This window comes from Oreochromis aureus, linkage group 18 (assembly GCF_013358895.1).
Source record: "Oreochromis aureus strain Israel breed Guangdong linkage group 18, ZZ_aureus, whole genome shotgun sequence".
In the NCBI taxonomy this organism is placed as follows: Eukaryota; Metazoa; Chordata; class Actinopteri; order Cichliformes; family Cichlidae; genus Oreochromis; species Oreochromis aureus.
The window spans coordinates 1,895,728-1,920,130 of record NC_052959.1 but is presented as its reverse complement, the minus strand read 5'-3'; the positions used below and the strand labels follow the sequence as shown (position 1 = coordinate 1,920,130).

General features: G+C 40.8%; 1 long non-coding RNA gene across 1 annotated transcript in view; it reads right to left on the bottom strand.

Annotated features, from left to right (window-relative positions):
- Window positions 1-16,601: 16,601 nt before the first annotated feature.
- The window catches only part of LOC120434199, an 11,195-nt gene continuing 3,393 nt past the window's right edge, over window positions 16,602-24,403 (bottom strand). The window contains exons 3-4 of the long non-coding RNA XR_005608982.1: window positions 21,094-21,350; window positions 16,602-17,315 (exon numbers count right to left, since the gene is read on the bottom strand). This is a non-coding gene — a long non-coding RNA (uncharacterized LOC120434199). The remainder of the gene's footprint in view (window positions 17,316-21,093; window positions 21,351-24,403) is intronic.

Below are 24,403 nucleotides of genomic sequence, written 5' to 3'. Positions count from 1 at the left end.
TTATATGATTCTGCTATAACCTCACATGGCTACTCAGATGGCACCCTAAGACCATAAATGAATTTCTAGCTGGTATATACATTAGCAAACAGGATCTCTACAGATTACAACGATTCAGATAATAAACACAGTAAATAGTTACATCCACCTCCAACCACAATGCTTGACCGTAGGTCGAGCATTAAATGAGATATCAGCTGCGAACAAGGCTGGCTGCCTGTAGTAGGCCAACAACGTAGCTTAGCGATAGCAACGGGACCAGCTTCACGTAGCAAATTACACAGAGCAGATTACACAGATAAAGTCAAACAATCATCACTCTCATCTATAATACTCACGTGATAAGCACGCACACAGGGTTAACACACACAGAATGTAAGGAAAAACGTTAATCCTCCGACACCTCGACACCCTCTCATCTGTGCAGAATCTGCGCTTGAACACATTCCCAACCGGAAGTACAGATACCGAGGTGCATCATGGGTAATCTAGTTCAAACAGTTAAAGTGACCAAGCGGGACTTTAACAATATTGAATTTAAATCAAACAACGAGATCATCCCGTGAAAAGCCTTTCTCTGTCTCTCTCTCTCTCTCTCTGTCACACACACACACACACACACACACACACACACACACACACACACACACAAGATCCAATTCAGTCAACCAGTTAAATATATTGAATTTTGAATCTTACAATGAGATCATCCCATAAAAGGCTCTCTCTCCCTCTCTCTCTGTCACACACACACACACACACACACACACACACACACACACACACACACACACACTAGCAGCAGCAGCAGCTAAATACCTCTGAGCTGCTGAATTTGAACCACCAATCAGAGAGGCTGTATACTTTTTTTCCGCCAAAACAGGTGCACCTGTTTTTACACACATGCAGCACAGAGACAGGATTTGTGCTGTCTATTTTTCATAGTGAGGATTCCCTCAAACAAATGGCTATAATTTCAAACCGTAGGGGGCTAGAACAGTCATTCTTACACCGCTTTTGTTCAGAAGAGATGGGGAATCTTAAAGTGTTGGACAATTTATCATTAAAATCTGAATTATTGAAGATATTTGACTTTCTAATGCACCATAACTGAGTAGAGTGCAAAGTTTAAAACTGCCTTGACTTGCCCTCAAACAATGCTTTCTTAACTCTAAACCTATTTGGAGTATCGATATCAGTCTTTCACCGTAAGAGACAGCAGGCTTTGGTGAACAGTCATGGAAATTTTCAGGTCTGTGTGAACCATCAAAAAGATATGACGAGAGAAAAAGTGCCCTCATTTCCAGAGTTTGAAATCTGAAGAAATCTGAGCGAGGGATGAATTTCCTACCTCAAACAAACCCAATTCATGGCCAAATGGTAATAGGTGAGAAAGAAATTTTGAATTGTGAGCGTCAGGAGTGTCTGAAGATATATTGGCACAAGCCTCATGTCTTAATCTTTGCTGCTTTGAGATATGACGATTTGAAAATGCCTCTCATTAGAGAACCAGTGGTGATTTTGAACAAGCTCTCCATTGACTTTCTATGCAGTTTTCAGACTTTGTGTTGGTGTGAGGAGATTTTGCCAAAATTCTATTATACAGAAATACTGTAATCAGCACATATACTGTAACATTTAGAAATTCCTCCACTTAGTAGTAATACTATAACATAACACAAATGTTATGATGAGTTGAGCGGCTGGTACTGGTGCAGTCAGCACAATCTGAGCTGAACACTCTTAAAAACTGTAGAGATGACAGTGGACTTCAGGAGACATCCCTCAACTCTGTCCCCCTCATCATACTGTAGACAGCCCTGTGTCGACTGTGGAGATCTTCAAGTTGCTGGGTACCACCATCTCCAGGACCTGAAGTGGGAGACCAACATCAACTCCATCCTCTCAAAGACCCAGCAGAGGATGTACTTCCTGAGACAACTGGGGGAAGTACAGTCTTCCACAGGAGCTGCTGATCCAGTTCTACACTGCAGTCATTGAGTCTGTCCTGTGCTCCTCCATCACAGTCTACGGTATGGTGCAAAGCCACTAAACAGGACAGGTGCCAGACTGCAGCGGACTGTAATGGGCAGCAGAAAGGATCATTGGCGCCCCTGCCCTCCATCCAGGATCTGTACCTCTCTCAAGAACCAGGAAACGGGTAGGAAAATCATCACAGACCCCTCACACCCTGGACACAGACTTTTTTGATCTGCTGCCCTCTGGCAGACGGTACAGAAGCCTGCAGACCAGGACCACCCGACAGGAACAGTTTCTTTTCCCTCGCCATCTCCCTTCTAAACAGTTGAACTGTCACACTGCTCCCACTGCCAGACTGCAACTGCACCTTATGTACATTCTGTAGTATTCATTTCACCTCATTTCATTTCTGTATTTTATGTATATACGTTTAGATTAGTTATTTATAGTTGGTTTACACAGCTTTGTGTATGTATGTGTATGCATGTAATGTATATATAGATACGTGTGTGTGTGGAGTGCGTGTTTGTGTGTGTGTGTGTGTGAGATTTACATTGCTGTGCTCGAGAGCCACCATCTACCGGAACTAAATTCCTTTGTATTTGTCTGCAATATACGGCCAATAAACACGATTCTGATGATTTGGCACAAAACCATGATTTAAGCAAAAAAATACTATGATTTAGCAGAAATACTATGATTGAGCAGAAGTACTAAGATGTAGTAAAAGTACTTTTGATTTAAGAGAAATACAATTATGGAGGAGTAATACTTTTAAAATGGGAGAAATATTGACACACACATTCACAGAGCCTAAAGGGAAGAGTATTTGTGCCATGGAGTGTTAAGAAGAATCTGAGGTCCATATTAGAAAAGCTGGTAAAAGTTTTCAGAATTGTAATAAATGATGAATATGAATTAGTGGTCTGTGATAGTGTATTAATTTGTAGGGAAAACATGCTGTCCAAGGTGGAGTTGAACCCACGCCCTTTGGGTTGCAGACCTGTGTCATTACCAACAGCGCCCACCTGAAAGACAGTGAGCTATTTGGGAAACAGGGTGATGAGCGGTCAGAATCAGATCGCTGGTGAGAGGTAAAGATGCTGTTTTTGGAGTTACAAAACGTTGTGTAACTCAAAAGCTAGGTGGACTAGAAGTGTAATTCTTGTACTGGGTGAATCAGCGGATCTTGGTGTACTTTGACTGCGATTTCATTGCTCTTTGTACATCCGTCGCTGAGATATGACGTATAAAGAAACGGCAGACCTCAGATATGATTGGCTGGCTGGGAAGCTGGTGAAATATATAGTAATAGTGTGATTTACATAAATACCACATTTAGCAGAAATACTGTATTAAGCACAATCCTATAAAAAGCAGAAATACTATATTAAGCACAAATCCTATAAAAGCAGAAATACTATATTAAGCAATATAAATATCCTATAAAAATGGTATAAAAAGCAAAATACTGAACTATGATTTGGTAGAAAAACTATAATTAATCAGAAATACTATATATTTAGCAAAAATCTTATAAAACAGCAGAAAATGCTATGATTTAGCACAATAGTAATAACTTAAACAGAAAAATTGGAAAAGCAAATGGACAGCTGAAAAAAATGCTGCACATGCTAAGGGTCCCACAATATACTTGTTAAATGAAAAAAATCGGCAAAAATATATAACAGCCACACAATCACAAATATGGACACATATGGAAACAAACATGCACAGACAGACACACACACAAGATCCAATTCAGTCAACCAGTCTAAATATATTGAATTTGAATCTTACAATGAGATCATCCCATAAAAGGCTTTTCTCTCTCTCTCTCATCACACACACACACACACAAGATCCAATTCAATCAACCACTCTAAATATATTGAATTTAAGTTCTTACAATGAGATCATCCCATAAAAGGCTCTCTCTCTGTCACACACACACACACACACTCACACTCACACACACACACACACAAGATCCAATTCAGTCAACCAGTCTAAATATATTGAATTTAAATCTACAATGAGATCGCTCTCACACACACACACACACACACACACACACACACACACACACACACACACACACACACAAGATCCAATTCAGTCAACCAGTCTAAATATATTGAATTTGAATCTTACAATGAGATCATCCCATAAAAAGGCTTTTCTCTCTCTCTCTCCCCTCTGTCTCTCTGTCATACACACACACACACACACACACACGATCCAATTCAGTCAACCAGTCTAAATATATTGAATTTGAATCTTACAATGAGATCATCCCATAAAAAGCCTTTCCTCTCTCTCTCTCTCTCTCCCTCTCTCTCTGTCACACACACACACACACACACACACACACACACACACACACAAGATCCAATTCAGTCAACCAGTCTAAATATATTGAATTTGAATCTTACAATGAGATCATCCATAAAAGGCTCTCTCTCCCTCTCTCTCTCTGTCACACACACACACACACACACACACACACACACACACACACACAGAGGAGAGGAGAAACTTTCTAGGTCAGTCAAGCAGCCTGGGAGCTGCAACTTGAATCCACCAATCAGAGAGGCTGTGTACTTTTTTCCCGCCAAAACAGGTGCAGCCGTTTTACACACACTGGGGTAAGTTGCCAACTTAGCGACTTTGTCGCCATATTTACAGTTTTCAGACCTTTCTAGCTTACTTTTTTTCTTAAAAAGTCGCTAAAAGACGCGGAAAGCCGTCATCGCTTTACTCTCAACAAGCAGCCGGTGCTGTAACACAGTCAGTTCTTTCTTTAATCTTTACCTTATGCTGTTTTGTGGATCAAGGTTTAAAACTACTTATAAACACACACAAAAGTAACTCACCAGAGTGCCTATTTCGGTCACTTTTTGCCGGTCCAAGCCCCGGATAAAGGAGCAGGGTTGGAATCTGTGACATTAAAAACAATAATTGCTAAAAGAAATTTAATTTGTAGTTCTAAATAAACTCTAAATGCATTTAGGGACGTTTTTACTCACTTTATGTCTCTTCCACAATGTTATTCTCTCTCCAACAACGTAGGTTACAATTATATTAGCATGACCAATTATGCAAATTAGGTGATGACGTCATTTAGCGACTTCTCAGCGACTTTTTAGGACAGCCAATAGCGATTTTCCTTACTGAGGAGGTTGGCAACACTGCACACACTCAGCACAGAGAGACAGGATTTTGCAGTGTATTCTCATAGTGAGGATTCCTCTCAAACAAATGGTATTATAATTTCAACAACGTAGGGGCTAGGAACGGTCATTCTTACACCGCTTTTGTTTAGAAGAGATGGGGGAATCTTCTCATGTTGACAATTTATCATTAAAATATGAATTTTAAAGATATTTGACTTGTAATGCACCATAACTGAGTAGAGGCGAAGCAAAACTGCCTTGACCTACCCTCAAACAACGCTTTCTCAACTCTAAATCTATTTGAGTATCGATATCATTCTTTTCACCGTAAGAGACAGCAGGCTTTTGGTGAACAGTCATGGAAATTTTCAGGTCTCTGTGGAAATCAAAAAAAGATATGACGAGAGAAAAAGTGGTTCATTTCAGAGTTTGAAATTCAGAAGAAATCTGAGCTCAAGGACGAATTTTCTACCCTCAAACAAGTCTAACTCATTTCAGAACGGTAATAGGTGAGAAAAAAATTCTTGAATTGTGAGCCAGGAGTGTCTGAAGATATATTGGCACAAGCCTCATGTTTTAACTTCGCTTCGTTAGGAGATATGACGATTCGAATATGCCTCTCATTACAGAAATCGTTGATGAGTTTTTGCACAAACTCTCCATTGACTTTCTAAGGAGAGTTTTCAGACTTTGTGTTGGTCTGAGGAGATTTGCCAAAATTCTGCAAATCTCACAACAATGATGGTGACATTTTCTGAAAGCCAGCAAAAATACCTACGTTTTGATGTATAATTTGTGGAAGTTGAGGAAAATTGAGCAAGTAGCAAAGTAGTTGTTCGGACATGAAGAGAAGACTGCTAAACTGTCAATGGAAAATTGTACTTAGTAGTCAGTATAAGTTTTAATGATATAAGTTTGCATATGATAGAATACTATATGTTGACCTTTTTGATGACTTAGACTGCTGTCCACTTCACAGGACTGTTTTATAATTCTTTCTCACAGCGATAATAGCTGTTATTATTTCACTCCCTGCCAGGAAGAGGCGTAACTGACACTCTATCTGATCGCCCCTCCCAACAAGAAGAGAGGTCACACTTTTCTGTATCCCCACAACACACATGCATACACCTAAACCGCCTATCTTCACTCCCTACGCACTAACTTTCCCTCTGCCTATGAATAGACGATTCACTGTTGTATTATTTTGCATATAAAATAAAGACATTGCGTAAGAACAGAGCGCTGATCACAGGGCCCCACTCTGGTGTGAGCGTTCTGTGACCGCCTTGCAAGTAAAAATCTACAGTGTGTGTCTTCACCTTAGACTCTCAGCTGAAGAAGTGTCATTTAGAATAAATCTCTTGACATTTATTTTGGTCCTTCGAGGCCGGGCAGAAACATCAGAACTGTTATCTGTGACTCTGTTCCCAGGATTTAGCACTGATTCCTGACGCCGCGGGGAAGCCAGCACTGTTCGTGCACAGCCCTCTTAGACGAGGCCGAAAGCCCTGAACGCTGTGGGTAAAAAATTCGGGTCCAGGCCGGTGTTTTTAGTCTGGTCCACGGCGGTGGATTCAGTCTGACGATCCGAATCACCAGTGAGACGTCTGAGGGTGAGAGAGAACACTATTTTGTAAAACGGCCACCTAAGGTTTTAAGAAACGCCAGAAATGAAATGATAAATAGGTTAAGTTCGCCAAAAGCCAAAAGAACTAAGTTTAGACCAGTTTCAGAGGTAGTTCTCAAATTATCTCGTGACAAATTATTAAAGAAACGCTGCAGAAATAGGCTAAGTTCGCCAAAAGAACTAAGTTTAGGACCAGTTTCCAGAGGTAGCCGAAATTATCTCGTGACAAATTATTTAAGAAACGCAGAAAATAGGTTAAGTTCGCCAAAAGGCCAAAAAAAGAACTAAGTTTAGACCAGTTTCAGAGGTAGCTGTTAAATACTTCAGGACAAATTAAGCTAAATGTTCATCTGTGTGTATGTGTGTATGTGTCTAGAAGTAAGTTGATTTACAGCACAATACGCTGCTGAACTACTTCTATTTTATTTGTTTTCTTTGCTGAGCTCACGCATTTCATGGACAAATGAGAACGGTTGAGTTTTATCTCGTGAAACTGATACCGCTTCATTTTTTTAGAAGTGATAGAAGGCTTATCAGCAACCACTCTGAAGTCAAGCGTGCCAGTGACAGCCCAGCAAAATTTTTTGTACAATGGGGAATAAACAAAGCAAAATTACAACACCTGGATGAGGAATGCTTTCAGAAAACAACAAACCGAGCAGGAATAATCCAAAAGAAAGGGAGAGGAATGCGAGGGCAGGAGCAGGGGTAGAGACAGGTTTAGACACACACACCAAACAGTGACTTTAGTACTACATGCTGGAGGTGTGGAAAGAGGACATTTTGTACGTGACTGTAAGAAACAAAGAAGACAGTGACTCAGAACAGATAGTAGCTCTCAGGTGAAGAGAACAGTTCAGATTAGAAGAACATAATAATCCCCTCACCAAGTAAAAAATTAGAGATCTAAGTATAAGTTTAAAAAAGGGCTGGAAACAGACCCAACTGAATACATATAAATGCAAGAGGAATAAAGTTAAATAAAACAACTGTGATGTATTCGTTGATGATAGCAAGGATAACAACCTGTAAACTGGTATGAACAATGAAACATAGTTAGGATGAAGACCGTGCCCAGACTGAATAGAACGAAAAGAAAATACATAACTCACACAAACACATATTAAATGAAATAGAGAGATGCATAAGGTATATTAAGGTTGTGTCAGCCGAAACCAGCCAAGGAAAGTGTAGAAAGGAAAATGTCTCCAGTTGGGAAAGGGTGAGACTGCAGCTTCACCCTCAGCCCTTTGGTAGGACACAACAAAAAATATAAATAAAATATTGTAATATACTATTGTTGTTATATAAAAGATAATAACATTAATAATGAAATAATATTAATATGAAGAGGCACCTCAGTCAGCTATGATGAGGTGGATAATTGTTAGAAGTAATTCGCATCAAGCTTAAGGTTGCTCAAATTCAGCATAATGACATATGAAATGAAGAAAATAAAGAAAATATGTAAACTACTTAAGTGCATAGAGGCACTTGACCTGCTCGAAAACCTGTCATCCCAGATGAGACATTGCTGAAACATAGAGCACAATTTACATTAACAACTTAAAACCCTGTATACAACAGCTAAAGCTACACAATTGAGAAGCTTGAATTAAATATATGGTCACCTGCTGTTGATGAGCAGGTTACATTTTTTAGAGCAGGAGCCACATAAGAACACATCAGAGGGAGGGAAACAGCTATTAAAGCTCAAACATGAAGCTATCTGTAGGCTCAGTTTTTTTTTTTTTTTTTTTTCCCTCACGCCTTCTTGATTTGTTCTTTGGCAGCAGCCTTTTTTGCATCCTGACTCTCGTGTAAAGCGCTCAAGCCATCGGTAACTTGTTTTTGTTTTGTTTTGTTTTGTTTTTTGTTGGGTTGAAAACTGAATACATTTGTGATCATACTTGTGGATCACAGTGACACATAATGATTAGGCATATGATTTACTAATGCAGATGTAATAACTTTATTCTAAAATTAAGGAGAACAAACAAGAACAACACCTTCAGTTGTGTATTGTTGTTGTTCTCGTGTAGTGTGCCAAGTTTTGTTTTTTGTTTCTTTTGTTTTTGAAATGTTGTTTGAGTGATGAGTACTGTAACTTTGGTTCAGAGCTAGCGCTGAGAGCTGGGTTGTCTGTTTTGTTTTATGTGACAAGCCAGAAAAGTTAAAACTTAGTTTTTGTTTTGAAAAAGAAAAAGGAAAAAAGGAGGTTTTGTGTTTCTCAGCAAAGAACAACCACAATTTCATTTTCTGTTTTGAGAAAGGAGAATTTATAAACAATAATAATAATAATAATAATAATAAAACAAAGAGTGATGTTTTGCTTAAGTGTTGAAGCAGGCTAATACTGCAACATATAAATAAACTCCACTATGGAGGATTCTGAAGTCACATGCTTAGGGCACACTCTCAGGTGAAGGCAGAAAGCTACCAAACAAAGAAAAGAAGCTACACAAAAATGCGCCACAGCCACAAACTACATTCATATTCTTTTCTAACTCTTAGTGAGCCTGAGTTATGACCTTGGTCTGGCTTTTTGTTTTTTCCTGCTTCCACCAAAGGTGGGGGTGATCGCCTTCCTGCAGGCATGTGCTCTGTTCTTTTACCATCACAAAGAGGGAAAAAAGAGAGAGAGGCCCCTACTCTCTGAATGGCTAATATTCTTTTTCATAACCTCGGCAGTATGAAATGTCATGTGAAACAGTGTAACTCACCTTTTCACAGTAAATCAGCAGTATAGGATAGATACAAACCTATCTAATAAATCTAATGATTTTCACATTCTTTTTAACTTTCAGAAGTATGATGTGCTCACAGCAGTAATCATGATTCACTCATTTTGATTATAGGTATAATGTAATATATGGCATGTTATTATTAATCTCTATTAACCGCTATTAGTTAAGATTTAAGTTTTCTTTAACACACACGAGAGAAAGGCAGCTGTTGAGAAAATGCTCTTTTGGGTGAGACAGTCCTTAGAGGCCTTGCATGCAAGCTACTAATACACACATACATGCAATGAAGAACAGCTGACAACTACAGCACACACTATATACATGTGCCTATATCCTCATTAGTGTTAAAACAGGGAAAACTTAATAGTTTTGTTATCAAATGCTGAAGTTTATCCACTACTAACAAATAAACTCTCTGGGTTGCAGGACAACAATCTTCAAAAGAACGACACCTGGTATGTGACCAACCAGTACTGAAACAACAAATTTAGTGGTTAAAGAGTCAAATTGTGAGATGTTTTCTGCTGATTGAACTACACTAAGGATTATTGAAGGAAGGAAAATTCCTTTTTTGTGCTCTTTAAACGTGATTCACGAATTTTAACATGTACCTGTGTTGTCCTGTCAGGGCTTGGTGGGTTATGAGTTGATTATATTGTGAGGAAAGGGGGGAGAGAAGGCTGACACAGGGTCCTGGTCCCGTGTTTCTCCCCTCTGAATCACACAGCCAAAAACAACATCATTTTCCTGTTGTCTGCCGTTTTTGTTGTCTGTCTTTTGTTTTTCCCTCTCAATGCTTGATTACAGGCTGCTTTGCCGGCTCTGAAAGCCGAAGCTGACCTGACTCCTGCTCTCCCCCACCATCTCTGACCCTGACCAAATGCTGCAGCAGCTGGACCCATAACAACAATCTAAAATGTCAACAGTGCTACAGGAAAGCGATCTCATGCAGCAGAGACGGAGAGCGTTAAATCCAAGGCCCGTTTCACTATTAACCGGGAGAGCTTCAGATAGCTTCAGCTGACAGAGAGCTGGTGGACGAGACGCCCATTAAGCCCGAATGAAAAGTAAGGCTTGAGCGAAAAGAATGCTTGACCTTGATAACTTTGCATTTAACACTGTGCAGGACAGTGATGGACCAACACGGATGATCGGGCAGCAGAAGAAAGGGCGTGCCAGGAGACAGGAGGGAGCAACTGGAGGTCAAAAGGCACCTCAGAATGGACAAACACAGAAGAAGATGGGAGGTTTTACCTGCGGTGAGCATGGGACACTGGAGAAAGGACTGCCCCAATTAGCCAGGACCAGGACAGACTGAACGCTAGCAGCAGCAGCAGCAGCAGCAGCAATGGTCGCAAACCGGACTGAAAAGGAGGAGGGCAGGGACCCCAGGGCACGCTTCAGGCAGTCGGCTTTACCCAAAACACCAGAACAGTGAAAAGTGATAAACACGCCAACATACACAAACATACACATCTACACACACTGAACTCAAAATGAAGTAGGAAACACACTCCGAACAGACGCACACTTGTTGATTGAGTGCGAGAAGTGACACACACACACATCAGACAATGTACACTCATCAAACACATGACCGATGCCCTGAATGCCTTTGAGACAGATCCAGCAGGCCCAAAATCAGGACTATGTAAATAATACAAGTGACTGCTAAAAAGACTACTACAGCCCTTTTCACTGTGCAATACTTTTTTGTTAAAACCAACGGTGCAATAGACTTCAATACTTGAAATACTTGAAATACTTGCAGAATTCCTTTTTCCATTCTTATTCTTTATTTATTCTATTTATCCCTTTTGTATTTTTACTTTTTATTTTGTGTGTTTTGTAAACATGTATACCGCCATGTCTAAAACTCATGATTAACCGTGATAATTGTTTTCCACTGTTGCTGCATACATAGTCGCGGATACATGTGATGATGATGATGACCCCGACCCGTTGGACCATGGAAGACTTTGTGTGTGATTAATGATGGTGTGAAAGAAACTGCACAACAAGATGTTAAGCATACCGATATCTCATACTTGAAAGTTATACTCGACAACAGGAGGGAATGCCACTGAAAATTGTACTTGCAGTCAGTATAAGCTTTATCACATAAGTTTGCATATGATAGAATACCATATGTTGACCTTTGATGACTTAGACTGTCCACTACAGGACTGTTTTATGAATCTTCAGCGATAATAGCGTTATTATTTCACCCCTGCCAGGGAAGAGGCGAACTGGACACTTTATCTGACGCCCTAACAAGAAGAGAGGTCAAGGTTTCTTCTTGTATCCCATGCACACATGCATACACCTAAACCGCTTCTTATCTTCACTCCCAGCCGCATTCAACTTTCCTCTGCTCAGAATGATTTGACCACTCATGTATTATTTTGCATATAAATAAAGACAAGTAAGAACATGCTTGATCACAGGGCTCCACTTGTGTGAGCGTCAGACCGCCTTGCAAGCAAAAAATCTACAGTGTGTCTTCGCTGCTGGGCTCTCAGCACAGAGAAGTGTCATTTAGATAAATCTCTTGACAGAAACCTACAGTGCTTTGCTGCCAGCCCCAAGAACCCCTGGTCTGCCAGTCTGCCTGGTCCCGCAACTGCTGTGTGGTCGCCATCTCTTCCAGCATCTGGGCCAGGATTTGGCCAGATCCAGTAATGCTGCACTAATGAATAAGACTAACTATTCACTTTAGCTAAAGTTATTAAGTTAGCTAAATTGCTAAATATATAATAAATATAATATATATAATATAATATAATATAATATACATATATATATATACACACCCAGCACGCCCCTGCGGGCGGTTTATCCTTCAAGCTCGGGTCCTCTACCAGAGGCCTGGGAGCTTGAGGGTCCTCTTGCAGTATCTTAGCTGTTCCCAGGACTGCGCTCTTCTGGACAGAGATCTCCGATGTTGTTCCGGGATCTGCTGGAGCCACTCGCCTAGCTTGGGAGTCACCGCACCTAGTGCTCCGATTACCACGGGGACCACCGTCACCTTCACCCTCCACATCCTCTCGAGCTCTTCTCTGAGCCCTTGGTATTTCTCCAGCTTCTCGTGTTCCTTCTTCCTGATATTGCTGTCATTCGGAACCGCTACATCGATCACTACAGCCGTCTTCTTCTGTTTGTCTACCACCACTATGTCCGGTTGGTTAGCCACCACCATTTATATATACATATATATATATATATATATAATAAATAGCTAAAGTTGCTGCATTAGACATAAATAAACCTGAAATACAATGGTTTGGACATTCTTTTGCATATTCCCCTACTGTACAGTTTCTGCAAGCATACGGGGCTCTGACAGGGTACAAGATGACAACTTTGGAATTCTACTGGAAACAGTCGATCGTATTTTTAGCTAACAGCTACAATATGCATAACAGTTACTGTTAGGCTGTTATTTGTTTACATGATGCTTGCTCTTATACAGATAATACATTTATTACCAACCTGAGAGTTTATCCACTGGTTATTTGACATGACGAATGACTTCTGAATACTTAATATGTTATGGAGGACCACAAGAGCCATGCGCATCGAAATAAAAAATTCTGTGCTTAATTTTAATAAACTGATTTTTAAAATGCTTTTCAAGTCTTCATTTCAAAAAACATTTTCGAATTGCACTTTAATAAACTGCATTTCAAAATCCTTTTTCGAATTCCACTTTAATAAAAACATTTTCGAATTGCACTTTAATAAACTGCATTTCAAAAAACATTTTCGAATTGCACCTTTTTCGAATTCCACTTTAATAAACTGCATTTCTAAATCAAATCCATTTCCCTTTCCTGTTCGCTCAGGGATTAACATATGGATTAGCAGTTGGATTAGCAGTTGGATTAACAACTTCATTTTAAAAATCCTGCTGCTATTCAAATTAGCCACACCGTGGGATGTAAGGAGCTCTCTGATTGGCTGTCAGACACAGGCTGTCTGCCAGCCTGGATTTTTCTAGCTCATAGCTTCGCCCTGCTAAGAAGCGTGTGTGCTTGTACAAAGGCCGTTCAGCCTCGGGATTTACACTCGGCTCAACACGGATATGTGAAGAATGAAGGGAGCCTGCAGCGAAACGGAGAGCGCAACCTCTGACTGAGTGCCTGTTTACACAGTCTGACGACCTGTTGAAGGTAACGCGCTAACGTGGCTAACGCTAGCATCACCGCACGTAGCCCCGTTATTTTAAGGACATCTTAGCTTATGAAAGTTTTACGTCGCAGCTGTACGAGCTCGCTACGTGTTTTGTAAGCTGCTGTGCTCTTCACAAATAAAGCTGGAAGCAGCTCAGACTGTTAGAACCAGCACTGAGCCCTGTTACATTTATACGGTGTTAGAGCAATGGCTGCAACCTACAGCCTTTAAACCAGCGATTACAATGCTGACAGTAAACTCGTCAGTCCAGATGTTACCACATTACTTTGTGATACTTAAGAGTTAAAACAACTGAGACAGGCTGATTAAAATAACAGCTGTCAGTTCTCTCATTCCTTATATCAAGACTGGAGATCACACTACTGATTTCAGTTCATTTAATATGTGAGCGCACAGATTCATTCTCAACTGGACATAAATGATGATCAAAGGTTGTATATATGATGAATTCATCAAATCCCAGCCTCTAACACAGTGCGCTGAATCTCAGCTTTGAATGTCCAGTATATTCTAATCAGTGCAATGTAAGCATTCACTGAACCTACAGTATCTACACCTGTGTGGCAAATGTGTGGTAAAGATACAGATAATGACATTTAATTATTAATACAATATACATCATGAGAAACGAAAGCTGAAATTGATTCAGTTTAGTACTTTTCTCTGTATGTTCTGTGATTATAAAGGCCTTAAATTCTGTGATATATACTGTAAATGATTTTCACAGAGGTCTTAAAGTACTTAAATCACTGCTGATAGTCTGGTTGTTTATATTGTCATGTTTTTGTGTCTGTAGGGCTGTTTGATGACTATTTGGACTCCTCTGGGAGATGAGGACACACCCACATCTGTTCCATACTGCAGCCATTGATGGTGTTACAGCTCTGAGTCAGCTTTGAGCCATCAGACGCACACACTGGAAAACCAGCGCCTGTACTTCATGCAGGAGAGATGGCCTCAGTGATGATGGACTCTGGATCCTCTACTTTACCTCCTAATCTCTTTCTCTTTAACACACAATTAAAATCACTCCAAAAGAGTGTAAACTTACTGAGGAAGTCTCTAACTTGTACACATTTGTACTTTTATGAGTTATTTTTAAGAAGAGTAAAGTTATTCACATAAAGTTTTTATTCTTCTGTATTTATTCTTTTGTATCATGTACCACAGTCATACTGAACTTTACAGACCTGGTGAATTGGGGAAAAAAAGTCATATATATATATACACACACATACACACACACATTGTCGGGGGAAATCTCCCAAATAGAAGGCTGCCAAAGTAAAACAGAGACACAGTGAGACAATATAATCAATCACATGTACATGGGTGAACGTCTCTAATGAGAGTCACACAGTACACTTCTTTATTGCAGGTTATATAGGCATGTAGGTTACTCAACAGGGCGGAGGCAGTCTCCGCCTGTTCTCAGAATATAGATTGCAAATGCATATCTTGCTAAAGAATATAGATTGCTTAACAGACAAATGCATATCTTGCTAAAACGTTCTGTTCATACTTAGACTAAACATCTGCTTAAGTGGAACTTTCCGTTCCTCTTTACACAGAAACTTGTCTTCACAGGCATATGATAAGCATAGGCAAGGCTTCATGTTTATCAGGGTGAATCGTCATTCAGAGTTTACACAATCACAAGCAAAGCATATTTGAATAATAAACAATCTTTTCACATTTCCCTCCTGTTGTTTAACTTTCACACTAGTTAAAACACCATTGGTTTATTATCTGTGCATGATTTCTTGCAGCGCATTTTTAATCAGCACGTCATACATTGGTGTATCACAGCATTTCAGTGTCAGGGGGATTATCATCATCTTCGTCCATGGGCAGTGTCAGGTATGCCTGCACATGAACTGCAACAACTTTATTAATCATTGATTGTACACATGGCAAAATACAAGAAGTAAAACAACAGAGTAGGAGTAGAAGAACTCCTACAAAAACCAGTCCTTTCATTAAAAGAGATTTCCAGGAACCACTCAACAGCCAGGTAAGCCAATCTTCAGTGTTCGTGACATAGTCCTGTTGCTGAGCGTCCCTGAGTTGTTTCAGTGTGCGTAAGGCGTCGGTCATGTTGGAAGAGTGAACATTATCTGGAATGTACGTACAGCATGTGTTGTTAAAGAGTATACAGAGTCCTCCTTTTTCAGCCAGAATCATGTCCAATGCGACTCGGTGTTGCATCACAGTTACGCGCAGGGCATCAATCTCTTCATTTTGTTGATTGTTGATTTTGCATGAGGCATTCAGGAACAGTCCAAAGCGGTAGTCCAAAGTTTCAATTCTTAACATGTTCTTTCCGGTGCCCACCCATGGAAACAGTGAGTGGAGGACCTTTTGTCCGGTGGTCCAAAGCTTAAATTCCTCTGGCACATCACTGCCATAGATGGGGTCATGTGGTTGTAGTGTGGAGACGTCTCGTCGTCGTCTTGTAGTCTGAGAGCTATTTACAGCTGACATCCTGAAGGTGTGGTCTGAAATGAAGATTGGGGCACAGGTGCCCGTCCATCCGGGTGGCAGTATGAAGTAGGCACGTTGTCCACACAGCCAGGCCATTCCCTGCACCCAGTAGGTGCCGTTGCTGGGCGCGGACGTGTTTACAGTTGCGCCCTCTCCGTTGGCTGCGGTTTGGTTACAGTTGGTGGTGTTGCCTAGGGGTCTGTTACCGTTGTCTTGTCGGTAGCACATGGAGTGGTTCTTCCCTGGGGTTTGGTCCAAGAACACTGGGAAGTGTATGGATGTGTTCCCATTCGTCACGTTGAAGTTGATCCAGAAGAGCCGGTCACACGTTCCGTTGTCAAGTCCAGCGTTTTCGACGGTGATTATCTCGTATCGGGGTGGTCCCTGGAAGATACTAAGAAGGTTAAATGAATAGATGATAGAGCTTGTCTCATCAATGATGATTTTCTTATGTTGATAGCCAATGCCCGCGAAGCTGGCAGCGCACTTGGCTTGTGTTTTATTCATGTAGTTTCCATAAAAGGTGGGATGTGTCGAGGTGCATGGCATGTGGGAGCAGACGTAACATGCAGTGTTATTAGGCTCTCCCTTAGTTCTGTCATGTACGTAGCGGTACCATGCGTTATTCATCCATGGGTGAATGTGGTCTTGTGTCATGTCACGGAGGTGTGAATTGTCATGCGTCCATCTCGTTCGTAGATGGTGCTGTTCGTCTTCTGTACCATCCTCTAGAAACATGAGGAGCCCTGCTGAGAGTAGGAGGACAGCCACGAGGACAACAAGCGTCTTCATGGCGACCAAACACACCTAGGTCCTCAGGTGAGTAGACTACTGGCAAGAAGCAGAGGGCGGGATATACCCAATCAGCCCTCCCTTCACCAGTCAGATCACCTGAGGGTAGGGGTGCCGGTGTCTATGAGTCTGGGCTGTCACTCACTTTCTTGCAGTGGCTTTGGTGAATCCAAGATGGTCTCTCTGCTATCTTACAGGCAGTTGGTGTGGTGATAAGCACTTGGTATGGGCCTTCCCAGCGGGGCGAGCTCCAATTCTTTCTCTGGACAACTCGAATCAGGACCCAATCACCTGGCTTCAACCTGCAAGATACTGGAGAAGATTCAGAAGGCAATTCATTGTTTAAAACAATATCTTTGTTTTCTAGTAGCTTCGACATCCATTCTGCTAGTGTGGTCTCTCTGATTGATTTATCTAAAGGTTCACTTGTGATTGGCAGTGGAAATGGTCTGCCATGAATGATTTCAAAAGGTGAGAGTTTTTGTGAACCTTGTGTTAATCTCATCCACATTTTTACTAGGCCTATGCACTCTGGCCACGGCCTTCCTGTTTCTTCCATACATTTTCTAAGCCTCTGTTTTATTGTGCCGTTTGTCCTTTCTACTAGGCCGGCACTTTGAGGATGATAAGCACAGTGATATTTGATGTTAAACCCTAGTGCTTCAGAGACTTTGCTGATTACTTCATTGACAAAGTGTGTCCCATTATCTGATCTTATCAGAGTGGGGATGCCATATGTTGGAATAAAATGGTTACATAAGCATTTTGCTACTGAAATGGCATCTGCTTTCTTTACTGGGTAGATTTCTGGCCATTTTGAGATCACGTCTGTGATCACTAGGGCGTATTCTGAGCCTTGGCATTCATTTAGCTCAATAAAATCCATGTGGATTGTGTGAAAAGGATGAGGTGGTGTGCATTATGTGCATTATGTTTTTGGCAAATCATGCATGTTCCAACAAATTTTTTTTTTTTTGCTGAAGTTTCGAAATTTAGAGTGTAAAAGTGTTTTGGAGATTATATCTCCTATCCCTCCTGTTGACGCATGGAGAGTAACTCCATGTGTCACTAAGGCTGCTGTTTTGTGTAGAGATTTTGGAAGTATTGGTTTTCCTTCACAAATCATCAAGTCATCTCTTAGTTGCGCTCCGCATTTCAGCCATTTCTTTTGCTCAGCTGTGGGAGCTGCTTTTTGTTCATCCTTTGTCAGTAAAATTGTTTCCCTTTGTAATTTCATAGTCATTCTTCTGATGGGCTGCACACTTGCAAACTGCTAAATGTCGCATCACATGAGGAGTTTCCTCCCATGTAAACAGATGTGTGCCATGATAAAACCTTCTCCACACACTAGAAACAAAAACTAATTTCAACCGTTGTTACATCTTATTCACTTATTTTATAATACAGTTATTTTTTCAAATCTAATATCAATCAACTAATTTGCATATCAGCTTATAATGCGCTAAATTGACAGGTCAACAGAAATGCACGTTCAAAAGATTATCACAAAGAGAATTTCCTCCATACAGTAAATTACTTGTGTTGCATCAATCAAGGAGAAAGCATCTCACAATTTATTGTATTACCAACTAAATTTATTGTCTGATCACTGCTTGGTCATACCAGACTCTCTCTGTGTCTTTATTTTTCCTTCTCTGTTTTCACAAACGTTTCACGTATTGTCCTGCAAGCTGGAGAGTTAAATGTCAGTAGTGGGTAAATTCAGCAGTTGATAACAAAACTATTAAGTTTTTCCTGTTTTAACACCAATGTGAGATATAGAGGCGCACATATAGTGTGTGCTCTAGTGTAAGCTGCTCTTCATTGCATGTATGTGTGTTAGTACGCTTGCATGCAGGGCCTCTGGGCCTGTCTCACCCAAAAGGGCATTTTCTTAACAGTTGCCTTTCACTCGTGTGTGTTAAGAAAGGCAAATGTGCTTGTAGCAGTTGTGAGATTATTATGCTGTCATATATTACATTATACCTGTAATCAAAATGAGTGAATCATGATACTGCTGTAGGCCACATCATACTTCTTGTGGAATCAGTATGTAGTTTTAGTGTGCATCATACTTCTTAGTTAAAAGAATGTGAAAATCATTAGATTTATTAGATAGGTTTGTATTATCCTATACTGCTGATTTACTGTGAGTTACACTGTTTCATGACATTTCATACTGCCGAGTTATGAAGAGAATATTGTATTCAGAGAGTAGGGGCCTCTTTTTTTCTTTTTCTTTTTTTTTCCAAAACAAGAAACTAAGTTTTAATTTCTCAGCCTTGTCACGTAAAACAAAACAGATAACCCAGCTCTCAGCTGGCTCTGGACTTATCATCATCAAGGACACATGGTGAGAGCTACTTCAGAAGTTACAGTACTCATCACTCAAGCAACATTTAAAAAAAACAAAAGAAACAAAAAACAAAACTCAGCACACTGCACAGAGAACAACAACAAGACATAACTGAAGATGTTGTTCTTGTTTGTTCTCCTTGAATTTTAGAATAAAGTTATTACATCTGCATTAGTAAATCATATGCCTAATCATTATGTGTAACTTGCTCATCAGCTTGGTAGTGTCCACATATTTAATTCATTTTATTCAGCTTCTCAAACCTGTAGCTTTAGCTGTTGTATACAGGGTTTAGCTTATTAGTTGTTAGTATAGGTTTGCTCTTCATCTCAACAAAGTCTCATCTAAGATGACAGGTTTACAAGCAGGTCAAGTGTCTCTATGCACCTGATTAGTTTAGTTATTTCCTTATTTTCTTCATCTCCTATATCATTGTACTGAGTTTGAGCAAACCTTAAGCTTGAATCAGACTACTTTTAACAATCTTCCACCTCACATCATAACTGACTGAGGTGCCTCTTCCTATTAATAGTATGTCATTATTAATGTTATCATTGTATTGTTTTTCCTTTTTTATGACAGCAATAGTATATCACAATACACTACTTCACTACTAATATACAATAGTATATTAGTTTATATTTTATTATGTATCCATCACGGGTCTGTGTGAACCTGCAGCTTCACACCTTCCCAAGCTGGAGACATTTTCCTTGGCTGAACAATGACACAGCCTTAATATGCCTTATGCATCTCTTTTTATTTGATATATTTTGTGTGAATTATCTGGTTTCACGCATTCTATTCATTCAGCTTGGTTGTCTTCCCAATTTTGTTTCATTGCTTTAATTTAAGTTAACCTTAATTTAACCTTTTGTTTATTCCACTTCATTCCTCTTTCCATGCTTTAAAATATTACAACTCTTGTGTATGCTTTGATTTTTTTAGCTTCCTTTTCAGTATTTATTTCTGCTTGGAGGGTTTCTTATAATTTAGTTAATGCATTTTCCTCCCACGTGGGACATTTAGTTTTCTTTGGATTTCTCCATCTATATGCACTAATTTGTCCGGCGCCTGGACATTTCTTTTTCTAGCCACTGCTCGTCAGCAGTGAGTTTTGTTGCTTTATTTCCCATTTTCTTATTTGTTTTATATGTTTATTTCTACTTATTTTATTTCTTTCTTTATGTATTTAGCGCTTAGTAATACACACACACCCGCGGCGCTTTCACTGGCACGAGAACAGAGAGAGGTGGCTGACACGCCCTTCTACTTTTGAGCTATTCTCAAAAGCGGTGTCGACTTCATGTGATAAAACACGACCTTCCTCTCAGTTCACCAGTACTTCAGCGACCAACAGTAAACAAATCAGTGGAATAGTTCAGCCTCCTTATTGTGCTGTAGAAATCAACTTATTCCACCACAAAAATAGACAATAAAAGACAGACAGTTTCAACGCGCGTTCACGCTACCAGCTTCCTTAAAGCGAGCGTAGTGCTTCCAGCCTCTCTTGGGCGAGCTTATAGGCCTATTTTTACCCTTTCGGGGAGCTACCAATCATTCTTAGACGAGCTCAATATTTATTTTACTGCTTCCAACCCTCTGCGGGGGAGCTGACTACCAGTCCTCAAGACGAGCTTAATGCTTCCAGTCTCTCTTGGACGAGTCTATTTCTTTTAAGTTTCGTTTTCGTTTTTGCGCAAACCTTTATTATCTCAAAGTAGTCTGTCCTACCTTGGCGCTGGTTTCTTCAGATGCACCTGATCAGCCCCCGACGGTGCGGACCGCTTGTAAAACGTTGACCAAGACCCGAATTCACGCTCTTGGGTTTTATCACACACCTAGTGCGTGAGCTGCCGGCAGACTTCAACGTGGGCTTCTCGCACCGACGGGACCTGGTGAGGCGCCTTCTGTGAGAGCTGCTTTAAATAGGCTGTCTCATCCGGCTCGAAGGACCAAGAAATGTCGGGGGAAATCTCCCAAATAGAAGGCTGCCAAAGTAAAACAGAGACACAGTGAGACAATATAATCAATCACATGTACATGGGTGAATGGTAAATGGTAAATGGACTGATTCTTATATACCGCTTTTCTACTCTCACGGAGTACTCAAAGCGCTCTACGCAACATGCCTCATTCACCCAATCACACCCATTCTCACAAGCACTTCATCTACACTTAGTGCTTTCTAACGACATTCATACACATTCATACTCCGATGGATGCATCGGAGAGCAAGTTGGGGTTAGTATCTTGCCCAAGGATACTTGACATGCAGACTGGAGAAGCCAGGGATCGAACCACCGACCTTCCGATCAGTAGGTGACCTGCTCTACCTCCTGAGCTACAGCCACCCCTACATGAACGTCTCTAATGAGAGTCACACAGTACACTTCTTTATTGCAGGTTATATAGGCATGTAGGTTACTCAACAGGGCGGAGGCAGTCTCCGCCTGTTCTCAGAATATAGATTGCAAATGCATATCTTGCTAAAACGTTCTGTTCATACTTAGACTAAACATCTGCTTAAGTGGAACTTTCCGTTCCTCTTTACACAGAAACTTGTCTTCACAGGCATATGATAAGCATAGGCAAGGCTTCATGTTTATCAGGGTGAATCGTCATTCAGAGTTTACACAATCACAAGCAAAGCATATTTGAATAATAAACAAAATCTTTTCACACACACACACACACACATATATATATATATACATATATATATGTATATACATATATATATGTATATGTATGTATGTATGTATGTATGTATGTATGTATGTGTGTGTGTGTGTGTGTGTGTGTGTGTATATATATATATATTGTTAAGGTTCAAAAGTTGGAGAAAAGGAGTACGGAGGGCTCACAAGCAAATAATAACTCTGGTCCAGAAGATGTGATCAAAGCAAAGATTTATTGATTACACGCGTGGAGTCCGAAGCTGGGCAAAGTCAGCAATCGAACTGAACTCACAATGATTAGACAAAGGTTTTATATGGGTACAATAACAAAGCCCCCTCTTTTGCAAAAACAGACAAAATACAGCTTACGTCAATCTAAACCACAAAATGTTCCTGCTAACTTTAACATAGTTTTAAAGAACATTACGTCTCATCTCCATCCCGTGTGTCGCCTGCCAGACGCTTCCTTATCTTCCGTAGATCAGGTGTACTTCCTGTAAGCATCTGACAATCTGCCGGCACAATTTGCAATTGCAGCAAAAACACATCTTCACTTCTTACCTACCAAAATAGATCTATTATGGTGTGTGTGTGTGAGTGTGTGTGTATGTGGGTGCCTGCTGTGTAGGCTATGTATGTGTCATGACCTCGTCTGCACGCCAGCTCACCTCACACCTCTCGTCTTAGCCAGACATAAGGCCTGTGCACATACACAGCTGAACTCTGTGTAATTTCTAGGCTAAATGTCACACTCCAACCATGAAGGAAACTTACTCAAACTGAACATAACTGAAACTTAAAACTTACTCCAAAGGATATAAGGTATAAATGATAAAAACTTAAATCTTAACTCTAAAGGATATAAGTAATAAAAGATAAAAAATCACTCCAGGCGTATGGCATGTAAGCAGGTGTGTTGCCATTCCTTTCAGAGCCCCTGTCCTCCTCACCATGTATTGGCTGATCCTTAACGCCTGCCAAGGGTTTCTGACCTTCACTTGACCAGGAGCCACAGCTCTTTAATAAGCTCAAATGCAATCATGTGTAAAAGATTAAAATCATTTTCATAACAAAAGTTCTCTCTTCTCAAATCTACGAATATGTTTGCTCGTCTCTACTACAGTTCAATCATTGAAAATTACACTGATCAGCATACTTTGTGGAAATTACAGATTACATCATGGCAAAAGCATTTTCAGACCCCCTTATATATATATATATATATATATATATATATATATATATATATATATATATATATATATATATATAAAAACACCCAGCACGCCCCTACGGGCGGTTTATCCTTCAAGCTCGGGTCCTCTACCAGAGGCCTGGGAGCTTGAGGGTCCTGCGCAGTATCTTAGCTGTTCCCAGGACTGCGCTCTTCTGGACAGAGATCTCCGATGTTGTTCCCGGGATCTGCTGGAGCCACTCGCCTAGCTTGGGAGTCATCACACCTAGTGCTCCGATTACCACGGGGACCACCGTTACCTTCACCCTCCACATCCTCTCGAGCTCTTCTCTGAGCCCTTGGTATTTCTCCAGCTTCTCGTGTTCCTTCTTCCTGATATTGCTGTCATTGGGAACCGCTACATCGATCACTACGGCCGTCTTCTCCTGTTTGTCTACCACCACTATGTCCGGTTGGTTAGCCACCACCATTTTGTCCGTCTGTATCTGGAAGTCCCACAGGATCTTAGCTCAGTCATTCTCCACCACCCTTGGAGGCATCTCCCATTTTGACCTCGGGACTTCCAGGTTATACTCGGCACAGATGTTCCTGTACACTATGCCGGCCACTTGGTTATGGCGTTCCATGTATGCCTTGCCTGCTAGCATCTTGCACCCTGCTGTTATGTGCTGGATTGTCTCTGGGGCATCTTTACACAGCCTGCACCTGGGGTCTTGCCTGGTGTGATAGACCCCAGCCTCTATGGATCTTGTACTCAGAGCTTGTTCTTGTGCTGCCATGATCAGTGCCTCTGTGCTGTCTTTCAGTCCAGCTTTGTCCAGCCACTGGTAGGATTTCTGGATATCAGCCACCTCCTCTATCTGCCGGTGGTACATACCGTGCAGGGGCCTGTCCTTCCATGATGGTTCCTCGTCTCCCTCCTCTTTCTTGGGTTTCTGCTGTCTGAGGTATTCACTGAGCACTCGGTCAGTTGGGGCCATCTTCGTGATGTATTCTTGGATGTTCGTTGTCTCATCCTGGACTGTGGTGCTGACACTCACCAGTCCTCGGCCCCCTTCCTTCCGCTTAGCGTACAGCCTCAGGGTGCTGGACTTGGGGTGAAACCCTCCATGCATGGTAAGGAGCTTTCTTGTCTTTATGTCAGTGGCTTCTATCTCCTCCTTTGGCC